The sequence below is a fragment of the Plutella xylostella genome, chromosome 7, assembly GCF_932276165.1.
Source record: "Plutella xylostella chromosome 7, ilPluXylo3.1, whole genome shotgun sequence".
Classification (NCBI taxonomy): domain Eukaryota; kingdom Metazoa; phylum Arthropoda; class Insecta; order Lepidoptera; family Plutellidae; genus Plutella; species Plutella xylostella.
In genome coordinates this window covers 1,423,729-1,441,119 of record NC_063987.1, presented here as the reverse complement: position 1 = coordinate 1,441,119, position 17,391 = coordinate 1,423,729, and the positions used below count along the sequence as shown (strand labels likewise).

General features: G+C 41.2%; 1 protein-coding gene across 1 annotated transcript in view; it reads left to right on the top strand.

Annotated features, from left to right (window-relative positions):
* Positions 1 to 9,752: 9,752 nt before the first annotated feature.
* LOC105380477 (aryl hydrocarbon receptor) overlaps positions 9,753 to 17,391 on the top strand; it is a 98,501-nt gene continuing 90,862 nt past the window's right edge. The window contains exon 1 of the mRNA XM_048622060.1: positions 9,753 to 10,085. The gene's annotated coding sequence lies outside the window, so the exon portion shown is untranslated. The remainder of the gene's footprint in view (positions 10,086 to 17,391) is intronic.

Genomic DNA, 17,391 nt, shown 5'->3' with positions numbered 1-17,391 from the left:
AGGTTTTTTTTTCACCTGAGATTTATAAGAAAACAATTTGCAAGCTACAATATTATAAATAAGCAATGCACCGCTTTCTAAACGATTAGAACGCGAGCGTCTTTTGTACCGAGTGTAGTTGGTAATTAGTTTTTTTTCGGTCTATGTTTAAACTGAATTTATTGTCAATAATCTTAATGTCTATTCTGGCAATTAGGCTGAGGCAAATTGAGAAGAAAAGTATAGATTGTCGGCTACGATCGGCACATTAATTGATGAAAATCCAATATTGCTACAAGTTGTTTCGGAATGTGGTTTATTCTAGCAATAAACGTCTTCATTCTAATCATTGATTAAAGGTAATCGTACTTATCGGACCAAACGGATTTTCTTAAATTTATGGAGAAACGACGTCGGTAATGCCGATGACGGACACACTTGTGTGAATTTTTATAATACTGACTGCGCAGCGTCCGTTGCATACGATGCCAAAAGGTGGACGCTTACCTTTAAAAGGGGCTACCTTTTCTTATGTGATTTCATTCATATAAGCACACAAAATTAACAATAAAATAGCAGTTTAAAAAAACCGCTATAATACCTAGATACTTTAGATATTTATTTTTAATTACATAGAGCTAGGCTATCAATGTGTATCCCTCGGGTATCCCATCTCATCCTTAGGAGTGATGAAATACATAAATATGCAATGGAGCTCTGGTAGAAAGTAATACCAACATAATTATAAATTTAATATGTAATTGTGTAGTATACTTACCTAATACCTACCTATACCTACCTACTTATACCTAATTGCATAGTGTCTACGCATTAAGCTAGGACTTTGTGTAAAAATAATGCCTTTATTGACAAAATTTGTGATAGAGTTGTTCACTTACTTAATACCTTCAACGAAAGAGATGCGTAACATTGCACACATTATACACGAGTATTTTTCACCGTCGTACCTGTCACAATCTACCAGAGACACTTATAAACATAACAAATGACAAATATTACTTTCTTCAATACACAATACTTAGTATAACACACAATATACTGCCAAGTAATTTTTCACGAAACTTTTACTCACGAACTCTCGACCATTAATAATTTTGTCCCCCGAAGAGTAATTGCTTTAAGTCGCATAATTTAGTGTTCCTAGCTAAAACGGCATATACAAGGACTACTATGATGAATGCGCTTTCTTAAAAGAGTTATACGTTTTTTATTAATGTGGTAATTAGCGATGTATGACCAGCGTTTGCTTGTATTTTTTTTTTACTTATTCAAATGACATGATCTATAGCCATTACAATCGGTCGATTACAAACTCTTCGCATGTTACGCACAATCGATCGATTATAAGTATTTTTTTATTGTAATATTTTTAGTTACTTACATACTTTCTTTGGACGTTTGATGTTTTTAATATGTCTGTAATTGAATAATTACTCGCTGCTTTTGAAGTTTTATGATCTTGTAAAAGGAATGGCCGTTTAATAATTTTATCGTGACATTTGTAACATTGTTAATTAATTTAATGTTAAAACTTTTATTTAAGGTAAGTATCTATGTATTTTTTATCTTATATTACCACCAGCTGAACTTTACCAGATAACAAGATAATAAAAATATAAGTAAAGGTATTTGGTATGTATTTTAAAAACATTGAAATCTGTATTCATTTTAAAATGTTTACGTTCATTTATAATCATGCAAATTTTACCATTGTAAGATACATTCCGGGAATCAACATTAAATTTTGAATTCCAAACCACTAAACTAATTCAAAAATCGAACATATGCCACGAGTGAAATTTCACCGATAATCGACGGCTAATTCGATACGATTCCAAATTTAAATCGAGAGTGGCCGATTTTTTTATAAAGCGGTCGCCTCAAACGCTTCACTACGGGAGAACTGTCAATCAAACTTTGCTGCATATTATTATTTCGGGGTATCGTAATCACAAAACGGCTTCGAATTTTGAATTTCGACATCGACAGGTCGGTTTATTTTTTTAAATAATTGCGTTTTGTCTTGCGGCCAGTACCTAATTGTGTCTCGGCTAGGCGGGCTTTATAAAAAAGGTATTATAACTTTTTTCGCTTGGACTTATCCCTAATCTTATTGACACGGTAATGAGAGTCAAAATATTATACGGCCGAGATTCTTTTGGAAACTGTAGAGCGGCTTTTGTATCAAAGCTCTTTGTGTGTGGCAAGGATTTTATAAAATGTTAGCGAACATATTTTGTTATACGTGTAAGACGCCTAGATTTATATAAACCTGCTAAGAGGAAACTGGCGTCCATAACACAGGTTCACACCTACTATGGAAGCCATGTAACCAATAAAACATTATTATTACTTTTAAGGTGTCAGAGTGTTAAGTTGGTTAAATAAATACTTTTTTCATTTTTTCATTTTCATTTTTCATATTACCTACCTTAGGCTTAGATAAAGACACAGTCATATTATAATAATATGCGTATAAGAAATAGAGTAGAGCTTAAAACAACAAACTTGGGACCGATTCAGTGAGGATAATTTCATATAAAAATTCTTATTCGTCCTGCCAAGCCTATTATTCCTTGATCTATACCTACTTACATTTTTATTTAGTCATATAGATATCAGACAGAGAGGAACATACTCGTAATCAACTGAAACAACTGTCGAGGCCGTACATAACTATCTATACCTACCCAAGCCCTAGGTTACTAATTCTATTATATTATACTAGCGGTTCCCGCGAGCTTCGCTTCGCCTTAAAAAGTTTTCCCGTGGGAATTCCGGGATAAAAAGTAGCATATGTTCTTTCTCAGGGTCTAGACCATATGTATACCAAATTTCATTCAAATCTGTTCAGTAGTTTTGGCGTGAAAGAGTAACATACAGACACAGTTACTTTCGCATTTATAATATTAGTTAGGAAGGATTAGGATCCTTAAAGGATCTGCACTTTCCAGTGGAACCTTCGTACGTATACAACTATAATTATTATGTCCCCCTAATTTTAGCTCAGCCAACCTAGTTCCTTGTAAACTGGAGCAACAAGCCTGGATGTTGCAATAGCTGAGGTAGGCGCTATGTAGGTCCAAGAATAGATAATCTCGTTTCTGTACCAGATGGAGCAGAATGTGTTCATAACTGATTCATATCATCACTTTCGTACATAAGCACTTCTCCAAAGGTCCCAGTTCATTGTCCAAAATGGATGAACACAAACTCTATGTATTATTTTTGATAACCTAGAAACATAACAGGTCGTCTGATATTGTAATGCAATCTCCACTCATTTCTAAGTTCACATTATACACACACACACATGCAGACGTTAGCCGACGGATTTGGTTCCGTAGAACTAATCATTCCTTATAAGTAAATTGTCGGTAGTCGACACGCAAGCTCTCGGCATCCGAAAATTCAAACTTCGAACAGAAGAATAGACAAGATAGAATATTAGAGCTCTAATTGATTTTTGGAAGCTGGCCGGTAAGGCTAGAGTTGTAAATAAAAAAGTTTATATTTTGAACTATTTAAATAAAGTATAAAGCGTACCTTGATACTTTCTTGAGATTCCATAATTCAAATTCTTGATTTCACAAAAAAAATACGATATAGGTACCTACGTCGATGAATAAAAGTCACTCTTCGATTTTAATTACACAGAAAAGATCATTTTCAGACTATTCCTTTTTTTGGACATTTTTATAATATTCATTAGTAGGCGCCTTTGCAGCTTTGCTTCGGTAAACCACCCCTAGAAATTGCCCTACTAAAGGATACAGCAGTTTCTATGTGTGTAACTAGATGGCGTTACAAGTTTGAAATTAAGAAAAGTGTCTATAAAATTGGAAATGCATTGACATATATATTACTAGCGTAAGGACAGGGCCTCCCACTCAAAAAAATGGCACCCGCGCGTTGGCCCTAAAATCGTAATTTTAGGGCCAACGCTCCTCAGTCGACAGTTGTCTGTGGCCGAGAGTAGGTCATGTAAATCTTGTGATAAATATGTAGTTGTGTTGTGAAAGGCTGCAAAAACCATTATACGAAGGTCAATAAGAAACATCGAATATCGTATCATCGGTAATTAACATTAAATTAAGTAATAAACACATTATAAAGTGATAATTATTTTACTACCTAAGTCTACAATGGCCGCGCGCTGTAACCTTGTGCGGACGTTATTTTTTGTTGACGAGAACATTTTCTTGTTGCACACACTTACGTTTTGGAGCGTGATTTTTAGTCCATTTGTAAGGGACGCTCTACAGATCTACAGCCCAAAACAGTTTTAATTTTAGTAGTTGGATTTGTCTTAAATTATTGATATAGCTGAACATAAAAGAGTAGAGAATAATTGAGGGCGTGGCAATCTAAGAAAGTGGCCACACTATTATAGTATAGAAAACGGATAAAAGTATCACGATACTTTAGCAGAAAAAAATCAAAACGAGAAATGTTTCAAATATTTACTAATTATAAAATGCCACTTTTTGGGGAGGTTTATGTTAAGAGAAGAAATTAGTAGGGGAGAGGGGGGCAGTCTTGAATGAATTTCATTAAATCAAATCAACTGTAACTTTTATTTCATTGTGTATTTCATAATGTTTTTTTGCACTGAAACACGTGTTGGTTATCCCATTATGTAATTACTATAGGAGAAAAGTGATAGTATCACACATCGATATTTTATTACAGTTTTTTCTTGCTCAGGAAAAAGTTCAAATGTGCCCCGGCAATTCTTCTAAAACTGTGTTTACCGATTTTCCTGCAACAAATTATTTAATTGGTCAGAAAAGCAGTGACTTGCAAATTATTATGTCTGGGGAATTTATACCGACTCTTACACTGAGTTGCAGAAAGGATCTTTAAGTTAATGTCGGCATTAAATGTATTGTTGCCTTGCTTTGACAGTATACGGACAGAAAGAGACAGACATAGATTTAATGTCCACATTAGCTTAAAGTCCCTTTCTGCAACTCGGCATTACATATTCTTACACATAATTTTACAATAGGTACTCTAACACGGAGAGACCGACACACATAGACACCTACAGCTGTAAAACTTATCGATACCCTTTTTGAGTCGGGGGTTAGTAAGAAAGTATCTAGACCTGATGTTTTAACAACATTAGCATCCAGACCCTGATGTCATGTAACGATTGACACTAGTATTTTCTAACCTCTATAAGAATAACAAATACACATTAAAAGGCATTCTATTACATCAAAATAGTACTTTTTTTACAAGAAATATAAGCAATGTATGTTAATGGTTAGAAATTAAGTACCTACTCACCAGTATAAAACGCTGCTCTTTCATAAACATCGTATATATTGACTAATACTTCTCCAGCCTCATTCTCCGCCAAACATCGTAGGTAAACTCTGTAAATCATATGTCTAGCCTCGCTGCGAATGGTTTAATTCATTTTCACTTCGTGAACAAACTCAACAATCCACAAAACTCCAAAATTAAGCAAAATTCGATTTGTTTATACAGGAACAGGGCGAGTTTGACATTCAAACCATAGAAACAGACCACAAATCACAAGTTTTTTTTTATTGCCAGGTTTAAATCTGTTTAGTTCCAAAAACATTAATCTCTACTCTTTTGTGTTCAGCTATATGTCGCCTGCAAATAATAAAACAATGTCCGGGATGGTAAATTATTAACGCGCGTACAAGGTTACGTCGTCAAGATAGTTGCTAGGCACTGACATAGTTCAAACAAATTATGACAGATGACAGTTATTTTGCTTGTATGAAGAAGGTTTGAGTAAAATGTTCTGAAGGGCCTATCCTTCCTTTTGAAATCATTGTGGAAATGTGTTTTGTTATAAACTCTCTTACGGTATCTAACTTTATAATTTTTATGAATAATATTAAAAAATCCCTATATATTTTTGCGGCCACCTGACATAGGTTGCCCTATCCCTTTAAGGTTGATTTTTATCAGTAATCTTTCAAGTAGGCCTTGTATTGTACCTTGTACCTACCCGACACACTGGACAATGTTTATTTTAGGAGCAACTCTGAAGCCGTGAAAAATCACTACTTATATAGCTTTATTTCGGAGAGGTACATTGGCCAAGTCAATACGTAAAAGTACTTTACTAATAAAATAAATTGTACCTACCTTTTATAGTTAGAAGTACCTACATACCTAAGTTTTTTAAGAGCGATTCTCAAGTTTCCAAATTTAAATATTACAACCGCAATTCTTTAAAAAACTGTGATTTTCTTCATTTTATACCATTTTAATCGGCCGGTGTTATCTGCACCCATAGTGCGTAGGTACAACGTTACCGCTGCGTGAGTTTAGGCAGTTCCGGGTTTGATTTGTGGGCGGGCGCGGCACAAGTACCGGGGGAAGTGGGGTATTCATCATAACTTTATTAGCTATTTATAATTATATTACTTTTTTGCTAGTTTAAATGTTGAGGACATATTGTGTGAGGTCTAGTTGGCTATAGCTCTTGAAAAGTGGAATTTATAACGTGACATCTCACACTCGGTCATCCGACCCCAAACTAGGCAGAGCCTGTAATATGGGTATCGGACATGATGTGGCTGATAAGTCTACCTATCTGTATCTCTATAGGTACATAGATAATCGAACCCGGGACGTTTGGCATAGTTAGTAGTCAGGTAACTAACCACTACACCATTCTGTCGTCTCTCCATCTGTGGTAAATATAAATTCTATTGTCATTGCCATTCTAATGTTTGATACGGTTTGAAGCGTTACAGGCAAGCACCCTTATTGAGAGAGAGTGACAAAACAGTTCAATAGCTAAAACGTCCAATAAGTTATAATAATAAATAATAAACTTATATGAATAAGGGGGTATTGAAAATAAGTGTCACCACCTAAGGTGCACTGATTGATAGCTAGCTATGCTATGCTAGTTCAAATCTTGCTTAAATTGTCGTGGTTTTAGATATAATTAAATACTGCTAAAATTATAAGTACGTACGGTGGCCTGCGCCTAAAAGTATACAGGCGGAGTTTTTAAAATAGCGATCTCAAGCTCACATGCTGCTCAAGCACATCCACATAAACACCACTGCTACACACATCACACACAACATGTCCCCGGATTTATAACAGATGTAACTGGTCCCTTCATCATCAGGGATCGCTATTTTAAAAACTCCGCCTGTATACTTTTAGGCGCAGGCCACCGTACCTAACTATCCTATAAGTATACCTACAGAATGTAGGTAATAGGTATATATATTTCAGTACTTATAGGAAACTCTGAAAATCTAAGCATTACAATGAATGAAGGTTAGTTAGGTTAGTTTGAAAAGATGCAAAAGTTATCGCTCTCCTTTAGGACTATCCACTTGTTTAGGCCGAAATTTATAGGTAAGTAGGAACCTACCTACCTATAACCTACCTATAAATATTTATATAAAAAGGTAAATACATTTTTTTATTAATTTACTGCGTAGTTTCATAAGTTTACTACATTCATAATACTGGCTCAGTTACCAAACAAAACTTAATATCTTTTCAAAAAAGTATAGGTAGGTAGGTACCTACTCAATCTTTTTATTTATTGTTCTACTTAAAAATACTAACTCATCACGTGATGAAACCATCTACATACTCATACTTAGGTAGTGCAATAAACTCATATAGTTACATACAACAACAATAGACAGACACTGCGAAAATACAATGACCTTATCACAAATTACCCCTCAGAAATCCACATTACACGGGGAAAAACTAATAACAACACAAAATTGGGGCTGCGTCCGTCCGTCAGGTGAGTTGAGGGGAAAATGGGGAAAACTCGCCCCGACGTACCCCGGCGGCCATCTTGTGACGTCACTGCGACAACACGGGGACGTATTCTGAGGATTGCTTTTTTTCTTCTTTGTAAATTTTTGGTGTGAACTATCTTTTTTTGTTTATAAATTGAGAATTTTTGGAAATGTGTGCGTTTTTTTAAGATTATAATTTTAACAGCTTTGTGAAATTACAAAAGTGGTGATTATTGCATTTTAAATTAAAATGAATTAGTTAGGTTTGTACTAATGTAGTTGAATCAAAATGTTAACAAAACATTGATATTTTAAGTAAATACAGGAAAGTAAAGGTTGTTAAATTCAGATAGAATTTGTCAGTACCTTTCTAAGTAAACAAAGGTACAGCCATTATGTCAGAAATATCTTAGAGGTAGGTAGTAGTTATAATGTACCTATAAATTATTAAAACCTAACAATTTCAGTAGGTATTAGGTAGGTATATATTTTTTTGCTGAAAATAATAAAAATGGGTCAAACTATTTTGAAACTGTAAACACAGCTTTTAACTCTCCATTTCAGAACTGCCTTACCTCATTCAGTCTATTTGAACGTCAGCAATATTTATCTTCAAACAAAACCCGACATCGAACAGAGAATTAACTTCAAAAGAACTTTAGTAAATAAAATGCGATTTTTGCAACGGAACAAACAAAAAAACACGTACAAAGCACAACGAGTGCAATTGTTGGCAAAATAAAATAGTAAGTCACTCGATACGTCCCCGTGCGGGCTTCGAAGGGGCCGGGCGCTTGTGATTGGCTGGCTCGGAGATTTGGGCGTGGCCTGAACAAGCCCTGCCCCCCAGACTAGGGTTCTCAATATGTGAGTCGTCAAACCACAAGAGGCGCTTGCCGGTGGCGCCACGCGTTACGGACTCTCAAAGCCTAACCTCAAAAACACACGTGAATTCCAAAAGATAACCGATTCGATTTCGAACAGCGGTTTTCAAAATTCGAACGCGAATTTCAGTGATGGGTGTCGTCATTTGTTTTGTGAGCTAGCCGAACTGTGACTCGATTTTTTGTGTTGATGATTTTAAGTGTTATGGGGTGATGATGATTCTTATTGGATTCTTGAAGTGAACAGTGTTTTGACTGATGTGGCGTTTTAGATGACGATTTTGATTCAGCGGTGCTGAAGCGGATGGTCTGAAAGCTGAAGTAATCGATCGGCGAGACAGTGACCTCTGGCGGCGGTTGTTTTCACGTAAACAGTTTTCTTTCAAGAAACCAGGCCGAGTGTTATGTAAAGTGAATAAACAACAACAATGTTTTGAATGAAAAATACCAGTTAATCGAAAGCAATAATTTGAATTCGCTCAAATATATTTATTAAAGCAAAAAATAAGTCGTCTCTTACGTATCTAAAAATAATATAAAATATTTTTCCTAAATTATTGGACAGGTAGCTTCCAAAATCTATTTCAAATTTTAAAAAGCACTTTTGAGAATTTTGCAAAAAAATATGAGTTTTTAATCCGGCTTAATCGGTTGTTTACGTATGATTATAAAAGTTACGGTTGTAACCTCGATTCAAGGATCTATTAAATCGGTAATTAAATATACGTATATCTATTGTTAGCCACAGGAGGAAGAGTGCATTGATTCTATTGTTATACAAGTTTTTCATACGATAAAAGTTTATAAATACATTCTGAGGATAAATTATAGCAAACACAGTTTGTTATGTAAAATATCTGATCTCAAACGGTAAAAATTGCAAACAAATATTTTAGTGTCACTGGCTCAGAAATGATCAAACCTTGAAATACATCTTTGTGACATCCCTAATCACTCGTGATCAAAAGTGTGTGTCCAAAACGCCTTTGCGATTCCCGCCGCTGAACAAGTCTAAAACAAAAGGCTACATACACCTTCAAAATATACCCCTATTATATAATTGACAGTTCTACATTTAAAAGAAGAAGCAAAAACAAAAGCCTACGCTACGAACAACCACAGAATCGCGTAGCCAAAACAAAAGCCAATCGCGACCAAATCCGCGGCCAACCAATTCGCCCGCCGCCACCACCGCTGCCAAAGTGACAGGGCAGGACTCAGGCGGGCGGCCCTGTGTTCCAGTGGGGGCGCCGCCAGCCGTCAAGATAGCCGCAGAGCCGAAGCTGCAGTTGTGCGGGGGCTGGAGTGGGCAGTACGCGCTGGAGGGATGCGTGGACGCGGCTATACTCCGGCCTCCGGCGCCCCCGCACGCCAGTCAGCTGGGCACGGTGTATGCTACGAAGCGACGAAGGAGGAATGGGAAGAAGTAAGTTTTTATATACTTTTGTTTGTTGGAACACTTTATTGTATACAGAAACATAATATAAATACAAAATAAATGATAGGCACAGTAAATACTTAAAGTATACAAGGGCAGCCGACGAATTAAACATAACGCTACCCCTCTGAGAACGCCTTTATGACTTGTCAGTAATTTTTTTTGGTCTTGTGCAGCCGCTAAAGCAGGATGGAGATTTTAAAGTCTCTTTTTAGGGTGATGCTTATTGCACAATTTAACCCGACGGCGGCGGCGAAAATTTTTATGAATATGAATTGATTATGTTGGATCCGTAATGCAAAAACATAACAAACACATAGTTAATTTTTTCATGTAAATTAATTGCCCTAATTGCAAACACGTGAAAAAAAAAAGTTCCTTTAAGGGTAATCAAAAAGGAAAGATGGTTTCTATAAACAAAACTGAGAAATTAAGCTGCTCACTTTATTAGAGACGATCAGAATACCGAACTCTATAGTTGAAGGGGAATAAAAAGGTACTACTGTAGATCCCTGACCCATCACTAAATACGTACATGTCTTTCTTAACGCATATTTAGGTAATGCATAAATTAAATATTATATTATCTAATATTTCTATAAATAACTTGAAGGAATTTTTATTTTAATGTGTCAGATTTATAAATTTTGTTCACTAGATAACGTATTTTTATGTCATTGTTAGGTACCGTTGGCAAATTATAAAATTTACCTTGAAAACGCAATCAAAATTAGATGTTAAATAACTAAACAGTAGGTACGAGTAGTAGGTGAATTCACATTTCAAAAAAGTATTTGGCACTAAAATTATCTACTTAGGTACTTAAGTATATTATTAATTTATGGTACCTACTTCCAGTTGTAATATTATGTGTTGTGTTAAGAAAATAAATAACTTATCTATCTATCTAATAAAATTGATACAAACGTATTCTACAAAATGATGACTTAGCAAAGAGAATAAACTCTTCTTTATGTTTATATTGCTTAAACGTATGGATAACAGATACAAAGTATGGTATGGCCCCATAAAACCATATTACGCTTTTAATTTTACTATCTAAGTGTTACCATGTGCCGATAGGTTTATTTCCCCATTAAACAGTTTTAAACAATAATATGCTAATAAGTGCATAGTGATAAGTGTATCTTTGTTACAAAGACGTATGAAAATTTGTGTAGCAATGTTTGTACTGCTAGGGTGACTAAAAGTAGGTAGAATGAAAATATGGATGGTTTTTCTTTTGCAAGCAATGTTATGACAACTGGAACACAATATAATTTTGATGCTCTGTTAAATGTACTTATACTTACTTCAATATTGCAGACGGGGTCATTAAGTTAGCTTTTCTGTTTAAGAGTAATTAAGTGCTATGTCACTGAAAATTTTTCATTGCTCGCGAGTGTAATGTAATCTACACAGTCAAAATTTTGCCTATTTACCACGAAAAAAGCGAAAAATCGTTAACCCGTCGGGCGGTTTGCACAAACTTCAAATTAGCCAAGCTAAATTAATATTCTGAACACTATACCATAAGAAACAACACATTTTTACAACCATAAGAAGAAAAAACTCACATCAACAAGCCTAATTAAACATCAAATGCACAAAATCTGAATCCATCGAATAAAAATCGAGAATCGTAACAAATCGATTCTAATCATCGATTAAGTGCCGAAAACATGATAATGCGTTGGTCTCGAGACGCGAGCGATTTCGAATGACCGCTCGAGCATTCGACTCGGCCGATTATTTTCATTCGATTATTAATTTATGGGGTGAGTAATGAGCGTGGTATCGATGCCGTGGAATCGATTTCGGGCGTGAATAGTAATCGTTTGAAGCGTGCACTATTGTGGGTAACGGGTTCCAATATGAGATTTGGCTATTGTTACTTTTGGCTGGGATAAGATTGGCAACGTTTGCTGAGGAAAATTTTGGATCTGGGGAATTTAGCGACGGCTTATTTTGTTTTAAATGGATTTAAGTATTTATTTCGATATTAGTTAATTGGTTAAATTTTATATCTTTGCCTCTTGGTTTGGCCAAGAATTCAATATTTTTATTTAATGCCTATGATTGTTAGAGTAGGTACATTCCGCCTACTCTTTTCTTACAAATACATAAATAACTATGACTATACATAGCATGAAAAGAAATAATTATAACACCTCTAGTTTGCTTTTACAACTCACTCAGCACATCACTTGTCAAACTGAGTAAACTTTAAACTATCAATTATTATACAGTATGATTATATTACCAAGCCCACGGTACGCTGCGCGATAAAATTAGGGTTTTCATGCCTTTTACACTTTCCCGTCAACACTGTAGGTCTAATACAGATGTCCGAATGATTATGGAGTAAGGAAGTAGCAATAACTATGTTGAAGGGCTAGTTTTAAAATATGTTGCTCTTAATACACTTGGGGCCAGTTTTTTGATCCGTAGTTAACTCAAATATTGATAAATAAATAAATAAATAAATATTGGTAAAAATTCAACCTTTCGTTTAAAACCAACATTTGACGCGTCACTTGACTAATGGTTAAAGTTGACTATGCATCAAAAAACCAAACCGAGGGCCTAGTACAGGTTTGATAGGTACTTAGTCGAAAACTATAAAAGTTTACGTTTTCTCGCATGCAAAGTGGCGCCTCTAGCGGAAACTGTCATGAAACTTTAGACAAATAATGTAAGTACTTATGCAGATGACAGAAGAAAACCAAAACTTTTTTCGTTTTCGTAAACTGCAATACCCGTACTAGAGGCCCAGTAAAACGGTAATAAGAGAAAAATAGACAGTAATCCCCTAGGATTTAAATTTGCAGACTGTTATAACCGCTAGGCTATCGGATCGTAAAAATAATGTTAGAAAACCATTAAAAAAATCGCTCTAGAACAAATCCGTTATAGTTAATATGAACATGTTAAATGCTTTTAACACCCGGTGAGCCGTTTAAATGCTTTTAAATGAGGTTTCAAACATTTTTACGACTATTTTAAGTTCCGCCAGTAATATTTTAAGCTATAAACAATTGTTGGCTGACTCTGCGAGGATTATAAAACTGAATGCTAAAGTAAACATAATTATCGGTAAATAGCATCATGTTTAGGTAGAACTATAACCTGTTTTTTGCATAGATAATAATCTATTTATATTATATCTAAGTATCTGTATTTCATAATATATGTAGTCTGAACGCCATAAAGGCTTCGTATGCTACTTCTTGAAGTGGTGACAAACACCAGTGGGCCTTGTCTAGTATTTGTCATCGTAGTGGAAAGATTAGCCGGTCAGATAAGTCGGCAGTTTCTGACTGTCTAAAGCCTATGCGTATCGTACGTATCGGACCAAACAGATTTTCATAAATGTGTGGAAGAATGAACGAAACAAACGTAGTGTGGGACGCCCTCCGGCTAGATGGGGTGACGACCTGCGAAAGGTGGCTGGTTATGATTGGATGCAAAAAGCTAAAGATCGCATCCAGTGGCATGGTTTGGGAGAGGCCTACGCCCAGCAGTGGACTGCTATAGGCTGATGATGATGATGATGTGGAAAAATAGCGTCGGCAATGCCGATGAAGTGGACGCACTTGTGTGAATTTCTATGCAAAGAATACTGAATGCGATGCGTCCGTTGAGTAAGATAGCCGATAGGTGAACGCTTAAATTAATACATAAACAGTAGTCTGACTTCATTCACATCACATCAAAGTTGCTTCTTTTTGGTCTGGACAAATATAAAAAATCGCATTTCACTGAAACGAAAGAAGAAGAAGTAGTCTGACTAATTTTTGTTCTAAGTACGACTTTTGGAAATTCGTGAAAACTCTCTTACAGTTTTCACTAATACAGTTGATACGTCATTCTGGGAATAAGATTTTCTTTATTTCTTTCATAATTATACTGCTGATTTCAGTGTCCATACTGTCTTTTTTCACAATAGGTAAGTACATACGTTTGTATAAGTAGTATAAGTACCCATTGTGTCTTGTAAAGGAATCGAAAAAGTCTATGGAGCGAATCTCTTTACATTGTATACTTATTGATAATGGCTCTATAGTTTATACCCGCCGGCTATAACAACATGTCTTCACAATAACTATGACAACAGAACTGTTAATTATCAACAATATTATTTTATTAAACGTTTCTCTACCGACCGCAGGCCGCTAAGTTATGCCAACACTATGCTGAAGCTTCGTTTACATTGGGCAAGTTACTAGAGTCAAGATTGTACTTAGCGTCTTAGGTTTTTTTTTTTATCCATGGTGAACTTTAACCATTAGTCAAGTGACATGTCAAGCATGACAGCTGTCAATTTAATTATAATAAAAAAAATACACTACACAATAAAAAAAATACACTACACGGTAGTGTACTACCGAATCAAACAAGAGCAAATAAGTACGTACGACGCCGACGGAAAAAGTAAAACCTGCAATGAAACCTTTCACTTTTAATTTTAATTTCTTTTTTTTGTTTTATTTTTTGGGTACTTACTTATGTTATTATTATTTTTTGGTGTGTGGTGCTAGACACCGAATAAATACTTTTGTAACAAGACTGCTAACCGTTTTCCCGCGAAAACAAATCGCGCGCCGAAAACGGTTAGCGTCCCACGCCGCCGCGCCGTTTTACTGCGCAGCTTTACTGCGCAGACCGCGTCCCGCGTCCTCCCCTTCACCCGCGCGCACCCCGCGCTCGCGCCTCCGGCCAGCGAAGCCCGCGCAGTCAGTCGCGGCTAACTCGTTCCCGGCTACACCACGCTCGTTTGCGCCTTCAACGGACATTAGTTTAGTATATAAGCAAAAGACTACCTCACTTGCATTACACCGTGTCTGTAGAACCTGACAATATAGTTTACATTGTGTTTTACCCTGAGATTGTGTTTCTATCTACCACTCCCACGATAGGACCTTCTCACAGTGGCGCCCAACTCGCGGAGACGCGTGAATGTAAGTGTGTGCGAAGAAAAAATATGCTGCCGAAAAGGGAAGAGCGAAGCGTCGTGACCTCGAGGAAGACGAAAGCAGCGGCACCGCCGGCGAGACCACGGTAATGCCCCCAGGCGGCGGCGCGCCCGCCGAGCATGCGGCGCGTGGCCCTCCCGCGGCGAGCGGCCTCCATGCCGCGCCCGGCGCGCCCTACGCGCACGAGGAGCACGCGGCGTGCGGGCCCCCTGCGGTGCCCGGCCGCCCCGCCACGCCCGGCGCGTCCTACGAGGACGCAGCGCGCGGTCGCCCCGCCTCGCCTGGCCCGGCTGGCCCGCCCTACGCGTCCTATGAGCACGCGGAGCGCAGCCGCCCCGCCTCGCCCGGCGCGCCCTACGCGCACGAGCAGCACGCGGCGCGCGGGCCCCCTGCGGTGCGGCCCCCCGCAAAGCCCGGCGCGTCTTCCGAGGACCGAGGACACTCGGCGCGCGGCCTTGACGACGATGACGACCGCAGCTGCACCGGCGAGAGGAAGGTGACGACCCGCCCCGGCGCGCCCAGCGTGCCCGCGGCGCGCGCTCCCGCCGCCTCCCCCGCCGCGCCTGATGCGCCCGCCACGCACGACGCGCTATACGAGTACGCGGCGCGCAGCCCCCCCGCTACACTCGACGCGTTCGCCTGCGTGCTGCTGGACACCGTCGCCAAGGCCGCCAAGACCAACCGCGTCTTTATGGAGAGGACGGTGATGACCCGCCCCGGCGCGCCCAGCGTGCCCGCGGCGCGCGCTCCCGCCGCCTCCCCCGCCGCGCCTGATGCGCCCGCCACGCACGACGCGCTATACGAGTACGCGGCGCGCAGCCCCCCGCTACACTCGACGCGTTCGCCTGCGTGCTGCTGGACACCGTCGCCAAGGCCGCCAAAACCAACCGCGTCTTTATGGAGAGGACGGTGATGACCCGCCCCGGCGCGCCCAGTGTGCCCGCGGCGCGCGCTCCCGCAGCCTCCCCGCTACACTCGACGCGTTCGCCTGCGTGCTGCTGGACACCGTCGCCAAGGCCGCCAAGACCAACCGTGTCTTTATGGAGAGGATGGTGATGACCCGCCCCGGCGCGCCCAGCGTGCCCGCGGCGCGCGCTCCCGCCGCCTCCCCTGCCACGCACGACGCGCCCGCCACGCACGACGCGCCCTACGAGTAAGCGGCGTGCAGCCCCGCGGCGCGCGCTACCCCCGCCGCGACCGCCGCTATACTCGACGCGTTCGCCTGCGTAACGGCGGCGCAGCTCTCTGTCTTCATGGAGAGGACGGTGATGACCCGCCCCGGCGCGCCCGCGGCGCGCGCTCCCGCCGCCTCCTCTACCAGCACACGGAGCCCGGCCGCCCGCCTCGTCAGGCAGAGCTGGCCCGCCCGGTGCCTTCTGGGAGCGCACGGAGCCCGGCCGCCCGCCTCGTCAGGCAGAGCTGGCCCGCCCGGTGCCTTCTGGGAGCACACGGAGCCCGGCCGCCCGCCTCGTCAGGCAGAGCTGGCCCGCCCGGTGCCTTCTGGGAGCACACGGAGCCCGGCCGCCCGCCTCGTCAGGCAGAGCTGGCCCGCCCGGTGCCTTCTGGGAGCACACGGAGCCCGGCCGCCAGCCTCGTCAGGCAGAGCTGGCCCGCCCGGTGCCTTCTGGGAGCACACGGAGCCCGGCCGCCCGCCTCGTCAGGCAGAGCTGGCCCGCCCGGTGCCTTCTGGGAGCACACGGAGCCCGGCCGCCCCGCCTCGTCAGGCTCGGCTGGCCCGCCCGGTGCCTTGTACCAGCACGCGGCGCCCGGCCGCCCCGCCTCACCAGGCTCGGCTGGCCCGCCCGGTGCCTTGTACCAGCACGCGGCGCCCGGCCGCCCCGCCACACCAGGCTCGGCTGGCCCGCCCGGTGCCTTGTACCAGCACGCGGCGCCCGGCCGCCCCGCCTCACCAGGCTCGGCTGGCCCGCCCGGTGCCTTGTACCAGCACGCGGCGCCCGGCCGCCCCGCCACACCAGGCTCGGCTGGCCCGCCCGGTGCCTTGTACCAGCACGCGGCGCCCGGCCGCCCCGCCTCACCAGGCTCGGCTGGCCCGCCCGGTGCCTTGTACCAGCACGCGGCGCCCGGCCGCCCCGCCTCACCAGGCTCGACTGGCCCGCCCGGTGCCTTGTACCAGCACGCGGCGCGCGCTCCCGCCACCTCACCCGCCACGCACGACGCGCCCGCCACGCACGACGCGACCAACGAGTACGCGGCGCGCAGCCCCGCGGCGCGCGATACTTCCGCCGCTTCCGCCGCTACACTCGACGCGTTCGCCTGCGTGACGGCGGCGCAGCTCTCTGTGCTGCTGAGACATCTCA